Here is a 16,683-nt window from a genome sequence, read left to right on the forward strand (position 1 = left end):
ATTATTACAGTTCCTTGATGACTACTGAAATATGTACTAATTGCTTCTTCATTCTCGCTCTAATTGAGCGGACAGAAGTGAAAACGAAACAGCCGACATCTAGTTAATGCCAATTTCAGAAATGAAGTCCTCTCAGAAGTGCCGATATAGAGGCTTGATTGACTGATTGCCAGTTGATAGGCTCGTTGAGAAATTGTACAGTCATCGACAAAATGAAAATAAACTCATTGCTGCATTCATTTCATAGGTGTTAACTGCTTACTACTACCATTATATTTTTTTTTGTTCAAATATAAAAATTGATATTTGGAGGAGAATACAAATCATGCTTTTAACCTTTTTTCATCCCCAAAATGGTTGAGTTTGTTGATGTCTATTTTGTTTTCAAAGGATAGGTTCAGTTGTGAAATTTTTGTGAAAGCTAATTTAAAATAAATGACACAAAACTGATTAAAATAGTCCTGAATCACCCAAGGTCCATGCAAGAGATTATCATGACATTGTTTAATAGTTAAAGGCTTGTTATAATTACAAATGCACAATTTTTATAACTAACTTATATTACTTTCAGCCAATCAAGTTGGAAGATTTCAGTAGCTTTTAAAGTGTTTTCGGCAAATTTGTTGTTGTAGCAAGTTGTTCTTAACAGGGGGCCCCTGGGTTAGGAAAGCGATGGTGATAGCGTGCAGATCAGTTGGCCAGTCCACAAATGACATACATGTATCATAGATATCAGTATTTTCTTATATACTACAATAAAAACATCAGGTGTTAGAACAATGGGTTTGGATGTATGACATAGTGCAATGCATCGTCATCATCCTACTAGAGGTCCTGAATCCAAAAATAGCAGAAACAGAATTGTCCAAATAAAGAACAACCATTTAGATCTATTTATGGCATATACATGTAGGCCTATTAATATTAACACCTACACAATAAAAAAAACAGGTATTTTCTGATCAGGTATTTTGCCAGTGTGAAAGCGCTGTAATAGTGATATGACCAAAAACAAATGTCCAGATGCAAAATGATGACTTTAATATTATTAGACTTTCTCAGGGATTTTTCCAAGAACATACTATCAGCTGTATTGCAAGGAATTTTTTTTTAATGAAAGAAGTCATATTCATCTTCGGTTCTTGTGTAATTAGTAATTGATAGATTCTAAAATGACACAAAGAACTGAGGAAACGAATGCTTGAAACTGAATATTTATCATACAGCTCTGTACTACTTTTGTGAATTTTCTTTGATTCTGTTTCTGCTTCTGAAGCGAATGGATTTGTAATTGAACTCTTTAGTAATAATCTAAAATGTAATCAAACTTTCATGCTCATGGATAAATGCAGTCCTTGCTCTCAGCATTTTCCACATGAAAGCTTGAAGTGGAAAAGGTCAACAATCCAATAATTCACACTGGATATTGACTAATATTTTGAAGTGATGATGAGGAAACGATTGCATGTACATTGACAGATCAGAGGCAACAAGCTGGGAGACATACTCCATAAGTAGGCCAGGGTTTTTATCAGGATATAGCATTAAATGAGATAAAATACCTGGCCTCCGTACAAATATATTTTGGATTTGAGCTGTGATGTTGGTGCTTACCTGTTTAGAAGATATGCAGTATGCATTTAGAGCTCTGGAGAATGTAAGCATTTATTTTCTGTGAATAGGGTAATATTGATTTAAATATCTGTTTCAAATTTTCTGTGGAGTGGGGTTTATTTTTTGTTTCCATCATAATTGCAATATATACACAGCAAAAACTGGTGTTAAACGGTGTACATAGAGGACCACACCAGTTATTTTACACCGGTGTTAAATTGGTGGTGTTTCTTTTACACCTATAGGTATTATTACAACACCTTTGGTTGTTACATTTACACTCTTTGGTGATATGTTCAATCTCTAGGGTGTAATTTTAACACCTCAGGGTGTGGTCCTCTATTAACACCAATTGGTGTCAGTTTTAACACCACAGTTTTTACAGTGTAGGCCTATTTGGAAAAAATGATACATCAAGAATAGCAATAACGGAATGAAGTAAATATTCATTGTAAATTGGATATACCTAAAGAAACATCTTTAAGAGGAAATGATAAGGTCATATAGTGAAATATAAAATGGCATGTCCAAAAAGCAGATATTCACCTTCACCTTGCATAACTAACATTGATGATTGATTCCTGGAAAAAAAAAACAGAAGTGAATTGAGTTTTTTATGAATTATTAAATTCATTTGGTCAAGTGCTATACTTTTTCATTCATTCTGTCCATCATTTATTTAAAAAAAAAAACAGGCCTCGGAGTGATCAGAATAATGTCTTCTATATTTTAGAGTGTTTTTTTTCTCTAAATTCCACTCTACAAAGTACGAAATCAATTTTTTCAATGCGGTCACTCACAGGCCCGAAGAATAGAAAGCTATATTTAGAATTTTCAGGCTAAAAAGAGAACGATCAAATTAGTTTTATCCTACTCTCTGTTGGAGAGAAATAATCATCAAATGAAAGCCTATTTGCCATTAATTTATTATTTCCACAATTATTCAGTATTTGGTCAAATATTTTCCGATTTATTAAGTCTAGACCAACCCCCAGCCGGAGAGGAAATACTAAGTAGCTTTTCCCTTCCAATGACCAAACTGCAATCCCTTCCTTTATAAAAAAGGGTAATATTTTTCATTTAATTTTAAACCTAAATAAAAAAAATTGTTTGAAAGGTAGGAGAAAAATCCACACAAGTTGCTTTAAAAATTTGACCGGTTTCAGCTTGCCCAGTGCCTGTTGCGGTCCCTCAAAGGCGCCTGCTGGTAGTTCTAGTAATATGTTGATTATTGTATTATATACTAAGATTTGTCTTTTTTCTGTATTAAATTTTATTGCCCTGCCTTTTCTTGTTAAAGGCAAGTGTCCTGGTGATATATTGTGCAGATTTGCAAATAAAGTGATGATATAAAAAAAATGGGTTTAAGTTGATAAGACCCATACTGTTAAATCAGTTCAATATCAAGAATCAAATATTTCCAACAACATATTAAAGTAAGTGGCATATGAAGTTACCGTGATGATTAATCTTTTCTGATAGCTTGTGTTAAATTAAGATAGTTGTAAACAAGTGCAAAATTTAATCTGTAGCTGAAAGTTTGTGAATGCAATGCAATTATTTATTTATTTATCTATTCATTCATTTATTTTGTTTGTTCATTTGTTCCTTTGGTCGTTCTTCCTTCGTTCGTTCATTTATTTATTAATTTATAGTGGTGAATGTGAATGAGATAATGTATAGCAACTGTGCTTATAGACAAGTAGGCAATACTTCAATCTACTTAATTATAAAGAAAAGTAGATCTATTTGAAAATTAGGGAAAAAATAAAAGCTTGTTGTTGACAAGATATGCTTTTCACACTGCATTTCCTTAACCCCATCCATACTATCTTTTGTTTTGTTTCACACTGTCTTTCTTAACCCCATAGTATTTGCTTAGCCGGAGTTAACGCCTTAACCCCTGACTATTGCACAGCTCATGAATATTGATGATTAATGTGTAATTTTGACTTTTGTGAATGGCTAATGCTTAGCCCCACTTTTCCTTGGCCTGGTTTCGTTTCACACTGCATCTCTTAGCACTGCAATTTTTGTGCTAGCACCACAATATGCTGGCTAACCCTGCTTTTTTACAGAGCCAGATAGTACCGTACTATTTACCGTGCTAGCCTACTTTGCTGAAACATAGTATGAAATCAAAGTGGGCTAAGCTGAACCCTGGGAAATTGGTGGAAAATATGTGCAGTGTGAAAAGCATATATGATTGTTATGTAGCCTCTACAGTCTTTACCACAAACAAAGATCTCAAATATTTATACGGTCACTCACCCTTGTTTGAAACTAGATATATCAGTTCTATCAAACGAAGAAGCTTAATCTCTTATCCTCTAAGCTGTTTTTTGTGTATTATGAGATTGTTGTTTTGTGTAGGTCAGATTACCAATATCAATATTGTCTTTAAATAGTAGTATCATTCTATCAGTTGAATGCTTTTAGTCATAGGATTTAATCCCCTGCGATTGTCCCCACTCTGTATTTGAGGTTGATGCAACTCTGAATGATTTTGTTCATAATTTTGATGAAATATTCAACATTTTGCATGGCAAATTTAACTCTTTTCATTAAATTATTTTTAGTCCATATAGTACTTTTTTGTAATGTTCAGCATGGAGTAACCTTTTTCAAAATAAAAATTTCAGTGAATTATATTTTTTCCATTGTTTTGAAAGATGTTAGAAAAATGTTGCTATTGTGAGGCAGACCTAGTCATCCAGGGGAACATTTCCGAAAAGAACATGTCAGGTGATTTATCCGATAAAATTTTTTTTTTCATCTGGCGTTAACATAGGAACTGTGCTTCTCAGCCAATAAAAATCATGGAAAGATGTCAGATCTGATAACTTTTCGGGTGAAAAATTTGGATGATACCCCCCTCCCCACCCCCGGCCAGGCTGATTTTTTTTATAAAGAGTTTTGACTGTGGTAACTTTACCATAATGGCAACTCTCATGGTACCAGGGCTTAGCAGTCAATCACCGTCAACATCTCAATGTAACAAAGTTACAACAATGGGGGAGGGGCCGAAAGGGGGTCGAGAAGTTGAAGACCTTATTTTTTTTGCTTGTTAATTTTCTTTAGCGACGCGATTTTGCCCCCCCCCCCCCCCGCCTCGTCTTTCATTATGAAGGGCGTGGTTCGATTCCAAGCCATGGCGTGTTTTCCTTCAGCAAGAAATCCACACTGTGCTGCACTCAACCCAGGTGAGGTAAATGGGTACCGGCAGGAAGTGATTCCTCAAAAAGCTTTCCGCACCAGAATTGGTAGTCCAGCTTAGCCGGGGTATTATAGGAGCGCATTGAGCACCTAGCAAGGTGGATACGTGTCGTGTACTTTACAAATCCTTTATTATTTTTTTATTTATAATTGTGAAGTTACAATGGTTGTAAGTTATTAATGAAACAGGACCCAGGGCTCAGCAGCCAATCACTATCAAGGTTTCCATGGAAGTTACAATAATTGCAATCAGTGGTGGACCGTGCCCCGAAGGAGACAAAGAATTGGAGAGGCACAGCATTGTTCACAAACAATACAGTGCCCCTCCAATCATTGTCTCCTCTGGATCATGGTCTGCCACTGTTTGCAAAGTTCCAATGGTCGTAAGTCTTTATGAAACAGTCCCCAGATCTTGTATTGTTTAAAGTCTGATTACAATCTGGATCTCATTACACCTGTCTCTCTCCGTAGGGAGTTACACTAACAACCCTTCTTATCATATAATATGTAACTGAATGCCTTGCCTGAGGATATAGCTGCTGTATCAGGGACTGATACCAAGATGGCATCTCTTTTGTGTAGTGAGTGCGCTTGGATGACCTGTAATTCAAGGGTTCAATGAAATGACCGTTTTGTTGAACAACATTCAAACTTGTATGCGCCAGACAAAGGAGTCTGTCATTCCATGTCTTATATTTCTTTGGACTTATTTCTTATCTTTCCTTGGACCTTTGTGTAAAAGTAGCTGTTGTGGTAACTTTGCCATCAAATGGTAACTTCCAAGGAATCCTTGGTTCTTATTGGCTGTTGGAAACTGTTACCATGGTAATTTCCATTAGTTGCCATGGTTGCAGAGTTACCCTGGAAAGTTTGTCGAGATTTTTGAAAGCTTTCTCTATTAAGGCAATTGTTGCTATGTGACATTTGTCAATACTAAGTATTCAAGTAGGGCATATTATGTTTGACAGATCTATGCATCATATACAATCTTCAAGAACATTTATTCTCTAACTCGATCATTGTTCAGTGAATTGATTGATTCCACACAGTTTCCATAGAGTGTTACAAATATTTCAAGACAAGTAATCATATGCCTTGCCCAAGGATATAGCTGCCATGCCAGGGATCGAAACCCAGATTGCATCTCAAGCGTCTAACTCACACGATTGTATCATGACCCATATTTCAAGGGTTCAATTCAAAGAAATGTCTATTTTCTTGAACAACATTCTCTCTTGTATGTGCCAGATATCGGAGCATGGGCATGCAAACCAAACCTTACCCCTGGTGGTTCATGTCATTAAATCCCATGCCTGATATTTCTAGTTTCCTGAATAGGGCTTGGGGTTGATCTTGCTCCCAGAGACTTGTTGTTATCGGATCTCATAGGGGGTAAGGAAATACCTCAATATGCGGATTAACACCACCTTTGCGTCTGTTCGATCCCGGCTTTTGGTTACTGATAGATGAATTCAACATCACGGCCATTTTACTAACTCTGCTGTGGCTCCAGCCAAGTTTTGTTTCGAGTGTGATGTTGCCATGATAACTGCAGGAATTATATTTCATTGTCATGATGGTAATGTCACGCTACATATGTTGCAAATTCAATATATCAAGCAGATTAGTCCTTCAACTTGCCCAGCATCCAAAATTTATCCTACATACATTTTGTTTATATTACACTTGATATGATACAATATCTATGTATGCATTTCTTTCATTGATTGTACATTATTTTCCTCAGTAGGTGGGTTCAAACTGCCTCGATCACAAGAATTTATGCCACATTCACACTGCCCAGAAACGTACCCTTCAGGATAAGTTCCTGAAGTTACGAGCCTGCGCAGTATGGTCTGGTTAGCAAGGCGCGAGATTCAAAATCGCGAACTCAGCAGCCACTCACGGCACCGCACCAAACTACACGCTGGGCTAAATTTTGCTTTCACACCGCCAAAATATCTGCAACCTTGGAAAGATCCCACGAAAGTTCTCGTAATTTTGACAAGTACCTACTATTTAGTGGGTATTTTCTTTCGGGGAGATTAGGTTTAATTTGCTTTCACACTGCCAAAATACCTGGAACTGACGAACTCCGAGGCAGTCTGAAACCACCTCATATTGTAATTGTGTGATGTGTGTAATATGGTGTTAGAAAAAACCTTGCAATTGATGATGATGGTGATGATGATGATGAAAATGATAATAATAACAGCAGCAATATTCAGTTCTTGTAAAGTGCATTTTTTTAATTGTCATGTAACGTTCTCTGCACTTCCAAAAGTACTTTGGATATTCGTAGCCTGTCTTTGAAATCTCTCAATATGTTCATCTCTATTAACCCATCCTCTTCTCTCTCTCTCTTGTTCCCTTTCTTTTATCATTTAGGTGGGTCAGTTCTTCTGTCCATCCCCTGTGACCAGTCTGACCACCATGTCTCAGACCAGCAATACAATTCTGTGTGGAGATCAACTTGGAAACGTCTACCTGCTTGAATGGAAACAATAAGATCAGACAATTTGAACACTAATTTTGTCCGTCTTGTGGGGTGTGAGAGTTCAACGTTTAGCCGATTTCTGCTATTTATTGTTTTGATTTTCAGCTTAACTCCAGATTAATTCAAACTCTCTTACAGCATTTTTCAGCTCTTTCACTCCCCTGATCTTGTTAACTCTCAACTTCAACTTTTTTAGCTGATTTAAGTTATTTGGGATTTTGATTTTCAGTTTAATTTCAGCTTTTGTCTAACACTCTGTAGCATTTCATTTTATTTATTTTATTTTATTTATGATAATTTACACCCTTGATCTTGGTGACTCGACTGTTGACTTTTTTTCATGAAAAGGCAAAGCATGGTATAAAATATTTGTTGATATTAAAATCATAAATTTCCGTTCAGACATAAGACCAGACATCAGCGTTGTTCAAGTGTTTGATCTGCCTGATATCTAAATTTCATTTGAATTTATAGATAAGACTAATCAAAAAGAGTAGTGTTTGATAATTTTAGTTCTATTTGTTCTGATTTGTTTTGTGTTTTTATCACCATTTACTACCATGAGCTCCAAATTGGAGGATTTTAGATTATGCTGCCAATTATCAAAATTCATTTTGACATAAGCCAAGAGTATTACATTTGCATGATGCCCCTCTTTGTGACATTAGTTGTAACATGTACTTATTGCAAGACAGTGATGTTATGTACTTTTTAATATTTTCTTTGGTTTGCTACTTATAATGAAAATGAGATTTAGAATGTAGTATTTGTAGATCATATTGTGGAAACTAATTTCTCCATGGTGAATATTAATATGCAACGATAGCATTTTTATTTTGCACATTGTATAGTGCATCAAATATTTTTATTATTAACAACAAAAAATTGACCATTGTAGCTACTGTATGCTAAAATTTAGAAGATCATATTTTCTGATACATGTTATACTAGAATGTGTTTGAATCATACAAATACAAGCATTAATTAATTTCATTGTTAGTATTGAAACAAATAGCTGTTTCATGGATATGAGAAAATAGATAATTAATTGATATGTTTTGGAAGTCTTTGTGATATCATTGCTTGATGTAAAATTAAAGATTGTTATGGGTGGAGAGTGTGTTCCCTCTTTCCTGTATATTTAGATAGATTATTCATGTCTTTCATTTTTTGTATGATCAGCCTTTATAAAAAGATATTAAAAGTATAATATATATAATTTCTATGTATAACATGCTATTCAATTGTTCTATGCAGTGTAGCTGCTACATAAATAAATCTATACATTTTTTTCTTTTATTTAGGGCTTTAGGCAATATTGACTCTGTTATATCATAATGTTTTGTTGTCTTGTACTATGCTTTTTGTAAAACTTTATCTTTATTAAATTGAAAGTGGCGCCCCTCACCACCCGATGCTTTTTGCAGAACTTTGCTGTTGATAATCATCTGTTCTTCTTAAAAAGAAAGAGAGATAGAATGATTGGATATGAATAAAGCATTTTCTGTTTAACAAAGCAAATATGACAGTTTGTCATTTGGCATGTAAGAATGCAATATCTTTTCATTGAGCAGGTAATTTTGCTACAGATTTATTTCCTTCAAAAAATGTGCTATTTTCTCTAATATATCATTTTTTGTGTATGTGTGTGTGAACAATTTAAAAGCATTCTGAATTCAGCCTTCAAAGATAATCATGGCGAATAAAAGTATGATCATGTAACAAATATTGCTCGGAAAAACTTTTTTTATATATCAATATCAAATCATGATCATGAATCACAAGCTAACGGTTGCCAAGCTATTTTTCTTACGGAGAGAAGTACCAAATAGTACCTAATATGTTGACAACATATTTTAATGTTGTTGTTTTGTATCTCATATAGGTTTGAATTGAATTTAGAATTTGTTAACAAATTTCATTCACTTGACATGAACATTTTGTTTTATAATATATACATTACTATGGCAACATTGTTGTGTTGGAATAGAACTGATTAATGTTAACTGATAATATTGGGGGTTTCCACATCAATGTTTTGTGGTAGATAATTATCTTTCTTTACAATCTAATAAATTTGTGTTATATGACAGCATTTTGTTTGTTTCTTATTGATTATTTGAATTTTATTGAATCGTCCATAAACTTTGTGAGATGTATTGATTCTATCAGATCCATAGCCTGTATGTTGTCACTTATAGATTTCCAGACATGCAGTTGATGTTTTGAAATGTTACATATCATAGATGTTATATTGATTCTTTTTCATGTTTCTCTAATGAAGATATAGAAGTGTTTCACAGAGAATGTAGAAAGTGATTATATAAATTAATTAAAAGGTACCATAAATAAAAACTCAACGTCTCTGTAGTTTTTGTTGTAGGATGTTGGGGCATGTTATGAAGACATTACATTATGTTCAAAATATATAAACTTTTTATCGTACTACATAATTACTTGTATTTTAATCCGAAAGGTGATTGTGTGGGGGGGTTCACTTTTTATTTTTAAAAAGCCACATATATTTTTCAGCACCAAAAATACATTTCATTCTCATTCATGTCATGCCAAAAATCATTCCAAGTTCTTATGTATGAGTTACTTCTTGCAGAAATTTTCTTTTTTCACAATTTGTAAACACAAACGATGCCAAGGGAAGTATATATATATAAGTGTACAGAGAAGGTAGTTATGCCTAGAAATATGAATAATTATATGCACTTTTTAATAGCTGATAAAATCACGAACGAAAGAAGAATCACATGATTGGGATAAGATCTCTATTTTGACAGGAAAGGGAGACTAAAAATAATTGCAGAGCTTATCAAAAGTAGATGTCCAGTTTTGTCTTCAGGAAGCATTGATATCCACAGCAGACTAGTTGACAGCAGAAGCCCATGTCCTATATAAAACCTCTAATATTAAAAGTTATTTTCAAACAGATAAATCTTTTGGTACACCTGGGGCCCGTTGCATTAAAATTTTCCTCTGGCAAACAAAGTCATTGACGCACATAAAAAGCCCTGGCAACAATTTTTTTATGCAACTTACAAGTAACATGAGCGCTGGCGATCATATAGGGGACTGGCCCCACTGAAGTTTCACCCCCCCCCCCCAAAAAAAAAGGGGGATAAGGAAAAGGGGAAACGGGTGAAATGTATTTTTTTCCAAATGTTAAGGCAAACTCTATCACAAATTTCGGGGGGGGTATTAAAACGGTCTACATTTTTTTCTCGCTCGCAGCTTTGTAGAATTTTTTTCCCATACGCCATGTCTGGTCCCATCATAATATTTGTCTCATTACGCTCCTGAATAGGGGTATTTCATGGATGGCTTGTAATCCCCTTATTAAACACTTCAAACTTTACTGGATATCATGGAATGCGCCAAGAGTGATATAGGCTGCTTTCGAAGAGTAGGCCTATTCCGATTTTATGCTTCTTAATATTACCGCTGTATGAATATATCATGACATTGGGGATATAATTTTAATTGTTTCATTACTTTACCTACATATTATTTTTCATGGACATCATGAAACTAAATATTCAGAATAATGAACTCGTAAACTTGATAAGAATAATGGATTATGGTTGAATAGGTAAATCTGTGTATAGCATATTATATCAAAGAAACATGAACATTATTAACCCTTCTAATGAATGTTTGAAAAAAGGAATATCCGATTCCTTCACAAATTCCTTCGCGTTAAAATAATGTGAAATGATAAATGGTTGGGGAAACGTTTAGCTAACCACGGTTAACATAGTTAAACTTAATTATTATTGATATGAATATTTTATATCACCCTTATCAGAGCTGAACATATATATTTACAAGGATGATAATGCTCTTCCTTCACATACCTCATCGTGTATTTTTATATCTTATGACAAAATTTGAGTATTTTTAGATAGGTCATAAATTCACGGCACTCCCAGTCGTTTATTTTGATTCTCAATTTTAAAACAAAATTTCAACGAAAATGCAACTAACATGAATTTCCATGTCAATCTACCTTATATTTGGAGTTATAGAGGCAGGTGAGGGCCATACCTGTATGTTTTCAGGAAAATCATCAGTACGCCCCCCCCCCCCCCGACACACATCCCTTAAATCAAGGGGCGGCGGAGAGAAGTCAGAAGTTGGGGGGGGGGGGCAGGGAAAAGGGGGCACTCTATCTTTCGAAAGGACACTATCTTAAAACAAAGGGGGAAAAATAACCTCCAAAATCACCACTATAAAATGACCGAATGCATACATGTAGTGTTCAAATTTCATGAAATTATAGCAATGGTTAACTGGTGGCGAAACGTATTTTCGTTTTGGGGCAAAGTGAAGAAAAAAGGTCACTTTTACGTGAAAAGGGACATTGGGCGAAACATATACTATCACAATCGGATTACATTTCTACCTCAAATAGTTATATATGTTTCACGGGAAAATAAGTCGACCAAAATGCTTTTGAAGGGGGTTCTGATTACTAAATATGAAATGTACATTTATCTATTCTGCGAGCGAGCGGTTTGGGGAAAATTAGAGATGAAGTGGCAAAAAAAATGCTTTTTGGAGTATTCTGGCCCTAATTACAAATCGGAATTTTTGTCGTGTGTTCAAAAGGTATGAACCCCCCTCGAAAGGTGAAGAGAAAGACCGTCGGAAAATTCCTTTACGAGAGACATTTCTTTTTGATAGCTTGGAGAGCAAATAAAGAAGATTTTAGGGCAATTGATGGCAAAATAATATTTTTCTTTACTAAATCAAAACTCAGATCGTGTGGTTATGATCGTAACAGGCTTAATAAAAAGATCAGAAAGTATTTACGACAGAGTAATCTCTGTAATTTAGTTGTAATGCGGCGAAAGGATGCGCTGCCGAGTTCCACCGGAGTTCAACGAACTCAGAAACTTTCAACCAATCAGAATGAAAAACGATCATAAGCACGATGTGGACTACAGTCGTAACCGATGCACATAGAGTACCACACCAATTCTCTTACACGGGTGTTGAATTTAAAGTGAAGTGTTATCTTCATCCTCAAATGGGTGATATTTATTAAAGTACCTTTGGTTATTACTTTCACAGTGTTTGGTGTTATATTGTAATTGGTGTAATTTGGTGTAATTATTGGTGCAATTGGTGTAATTATGTTAATTGGTGTAATTTTAACACATCAGGGTGTTGTGGGATTGCGTTCTGCGAAGGGGCCCTGCCCCTGCGCTGCGTTAAGACCTTTGCGTACGTTTTCAATTCTATGACGCATGTACTTTATATTTTGATAGTCGTTATCAAAGCATTCATCAAGCCACAACAATAAATTGACACTCATTTCGATCAAGGGTAACAAGGGAGATAACCTTTGGAACGGCTCAGGCTGATTTCCCCCTTTAGGGGTAAAAAAATGATTCTATCATTCTGTTTTCCCCCTTGGGAATGATTAGGCACTTTTAAAATGATAAATTCTAAACGATCTTCAATAAAAGATATAGGCCCTAAACTGGTCGTTATAGCTTTTAACGAAAATAGAGCCTGGAAATTAGGAGAGGAGATATTTGGGCATTTATGGGGTAAAAGATGAAATATCTTTCAAATAGTTTTTCTGTTTTCTTGTAATTTCAAAGGTGTACATTTTTTCTTTCTTCGTCTGTCATGATTAAAGTTTAATAAGCGCCCCCTTCCCTCTTCCACTGGCCTCTTCCACCCCTGAACAGCTACCCTAGTTCCGCACTTCCCCCGCCCCCACCCCCCAGGGACACACCCTAACCCCCGTACCCATAGAATACTCGAGCTACCCCCATTCTCCGACTGACTCATCGAAGTCCATTGTCAGAAATCCTCCATGAAAGAAAAAAAAATGAGAATAGTAGGAAATTAGGATTGTCCTTATCCAAGGTCAAATATAGTTCCCTCAGGATATAACTCACCCTCAAACAATTTCACCCGATCACAATTCTTTAAACCGACCGCCTTTGAAAATGACAGTTAACTTCGTTAAACGGGGGTCCTCGGGGATGGCCGCATTTTTCTAAATGACGTAAACATTTGTAACTGCAAGTTTCGATGCGATAAAAAGGTGAATCATTAATTTGATATCAAATGGTTTTCTTTTTTACTTCTTTTCAGTGATCAATCTACTTATAAAACAATAAATTGCTTTATCGTTTAACATAAAAAAATCTTTGTATAAACTTCTCCATTTAGCTTCTGGGGCCGCCGCGGACTAGTTTCGAAAGTTGTGGGGGGGGGGGGGCTGACCATGTACCAAAACACAAGCACAATGTATTTATTAAGGTTTTGTACACATTGAAAAATTTGGGTCCCAGCAATGGCGCCCCCCCCCCCTATAAAAAATCTTAGTACATTTATTCACAATGTCACGATTATATGAATTCATTTATTGGTTTCATTTATTTATCTATAATTCATGTTATTCATTTATTCAATGTTCTTTATATTTGATTATTCAGGTTTTTTTTTTGTTGGCTACTTATTCAATTTTTAATTATTCATTTTCATGTTATTGTTATTGTTTGTTTATTTTATGGATTTATTCATTTTTTTTTTATCCATCCATTTATTTGTGTATTGATCTATCATTAACAACTTAAGAAAATATTAATTGTTATTCATTGCTTCAATATTAGACTTTTGTTTCGATTTAAGGTAAACAAAAATGGCTCGCTCGCTTCTCTTTCAGCTTTTTAAAAGTTTTGGCCCCAATGCCATGCCTGCCCCCTCCAATTTTGTTGGCTCGATACACTACTGTGAAGAGTGTACACTAGCTATTTTTCATTTAAAAAGCATGTTTATTTCCAGAATTATAATCCATCTTGACAAAGCATTGACCTTGAGATGTCATGTTATAAATATGATGAATAATGGCAGAACTCCTTGCATTCGAACCATCATCAGCGCCGCATCATTGCAGCTGGCCAGCGATGCATCTGTTAATCACGCCCTTTCCGCCGCTGTGCAGCCCCATAGACACGTATCAAATCTGCTTTGTCCATCAATTTGTGATCAAACTCGATTCAACTTACGTAGGCCTATTTCATCATTCAAATTTCAACACGCGATGATTTTTTAGGACAAATTGTCAGAAAAAACCCACACTATTGACTCGTGGAGAATGAAGTAGTTCAATAAAAATGATAAAAATGAGGCATGTCACCATATTTTGAAAATTTTGAGGTGGCCAAACATGGTTTGAAGAGCAACATTTCTATTGAAAAAAGTCACAGGCGAGTGAAGCGAGCGGGCAAAATATGGACTTCTTGATACTAGTATATGAAATTTGACAATTAGTTCAGAAAACAATATTATAAGCTTATTTCTCTCGTTTTTTTTTCTTCATTTTTTTTTCATTTTGTTCTTGGTGGTGGGACTGGGTGGGGCATGACCATCATCATCATCACCATCACCATCATCTGACCCATCATGCCTCGGACAAATTTGCAGAGCTCTATCGGCGAAAAAAATAGGGGAATGGGGGCTGTGATAGAGGGACGATGAGAAAGAGGGAAAGAAGAGCGCAGTGCAGCTGCTAGAGGTGGAGGAAGGAGGAAGAGAAATTGGCACAAGATGAAGTTCCAAGAGGAGATCCAAAATGAAGGTTTTCATGGGTGGAGTGTGAAAAACGGTTTTTATAAAACAAGACGATGTTGTTGTTTTTTTTACAAATTGCAACCCGGACAAGGCCTTGGGGATGATAGAATGCTGGGATGTTTTTCCCATTATGTGAAAGATCATCTGTCATGATATTTTAATGAGAAATCTGGAAATTCAATCAAGTAAATTGATAAGCTGACATGCAGAAGATAGTCCTAGAATCATCCCACTCACTTCTCAAGTTCATGAACTCTCTCCGTGGAGCGTGATGAAGCAAGCCATTTCATGGAAGAACCATTCCAACTTTTTAGACATGCAATCGATCTCAAGCCTCAACTACTTCATACAAAAAAATACAAGTTTATAATTTTATCTGTTGTCCGATAACTGATGGTTTCAGCAAAGGTTTCATGAAACAGGCTCTATAATGCTGCATAAAACAGTTCAAGCAAGAAAATGCTTATAATAGCAATATCCGAGCAAAAGTCGGCAAATAAAAAATCTCTTGGCAAAATGATTTTTTTTTTTTTTGGGGGGGGGGCTTAGGATAGAAGCCATTTCGCTTAAATGTGAGCAAAATGCTAGGATTTATGTTTAAGGAATAAACAGATGTCTGAATGGGAGACGAGAGCTTACACTATTGAAGACCCCCCCCCCCCCACACACACACACACTGTTTTGTTTTGTTAGGTACAGATCCCAGTCGCCCAATTTTTTCACTGCTCTTCTTTCACTTATCATCATCATCATCACTGGTGCCATGACATTTGCTCCAGCAACAATTGCTCCATTGGAAAATCTGCACGTTAAGCCAATCCCAAAACCTTACCTCATAAACTTTCATAAACCGTAATCCTTATCTTTATATTATACTGAACCCAAAGCTCTAGTACGATCCCAATTCTAACCTTATGACCACTGGAATATTAAGACCGCAGCAAAGGTTGCAGGAGTAGATGATCATCATCATCATAACAACTCCATGTTATCATCATTCAAATACACTTATGGAATTTCAACTAATTCAACTACATTTTCACCAAACCTACAATATGTAAGTCCCCTCCTATCAACCAGAACAATTTTACAAAGAACACTTTTTTCTGACATCATTATTATCATTTTGTAAAGCTTTTATTTCATCAACATGAGTGAAGTAAAAAATATATAAAGATATACACAAAATATCTTTCTGCTAGAGACACAACCAACTATGAAAAACATGTAAACTCATACATGAACATCTCGATTAAATATGCAGCGACGTCAAAACAATTGTCAAATTCATGAAGCGGACAGCAAAAAAAAAAAAACACAACAAAGCACATTTTGACAGATTAAGATTTACATATTTGAAAAATATTAAAGATATTATTTCATTTGGCAAGTAGGATATTTGATAATGTACATAATATATGTATATAAATATAGCTTTAAGATTATGCAAATTACTTCTGAATATTTTGGACTTTTAAAATGACTATTTTATCTTACCTGCAAATCTATATTCTTTTGAGCTAAAGAACTGCTTGATAAAATAAATATAAATTGAAGAGTAAATTCTATTGAAATCAAGTTCAATTCACTTGCAAAAATGCATATACATTGCTTTACATAACTGTAGTCCAATATGCTATCTATGAATATAGTTTTTTGAAGAGAGTCTAAAGAAAGTCCCATGACTTTCTCAAAATTATCATTTTGAAATAAATTTTCTTCAGACTTTGTATATTTGAAATGTCAAACAC

General features: G+C 35.0%; 1 long non-coding RNA gene across 2 annotated transcripts; it reads left to right on the forward strand.

The window, feature by feature from the left end:
* The first annotated feature begins 796 nt into the window (after positions 1-796).
* On the forward strand, positions 797-8,783 carry LOC121411900. 2 transcript variants are annotated; one of them, XR_005969552.1, is made up of 2 exons: positions 797-1,657; positions 7,219-8,783. It is a non-coding gene; the product is annotated as an uncharacterized LOC121411900 (long non-coding RNA). The 2 variants fall into 2 exon arrangements; XR_005969553.1 differs by lacking the exon at positions 797-1,657 and adding an exon at positions 5,213-5,411.
* Positions 8,784-16,683: the final 7,900 nt, after the last annotated feature.

Source organism: Lytechinus variegatus, chromosome 3, assembly GCF_018143015.1.
Source record: "Lytechinus variegatus isolate NC3 chromosome 3, Lvar_3.0, whole genome shotgun sequence".
NCBI classification, from domain to species: domain Eukaryota; kingdom Metazoa; phylum Echinodermata; class Echinoidea; order Temnopleuroida; family Toxopneustidae; genus Lytechinus; species Lytechinus variegatus.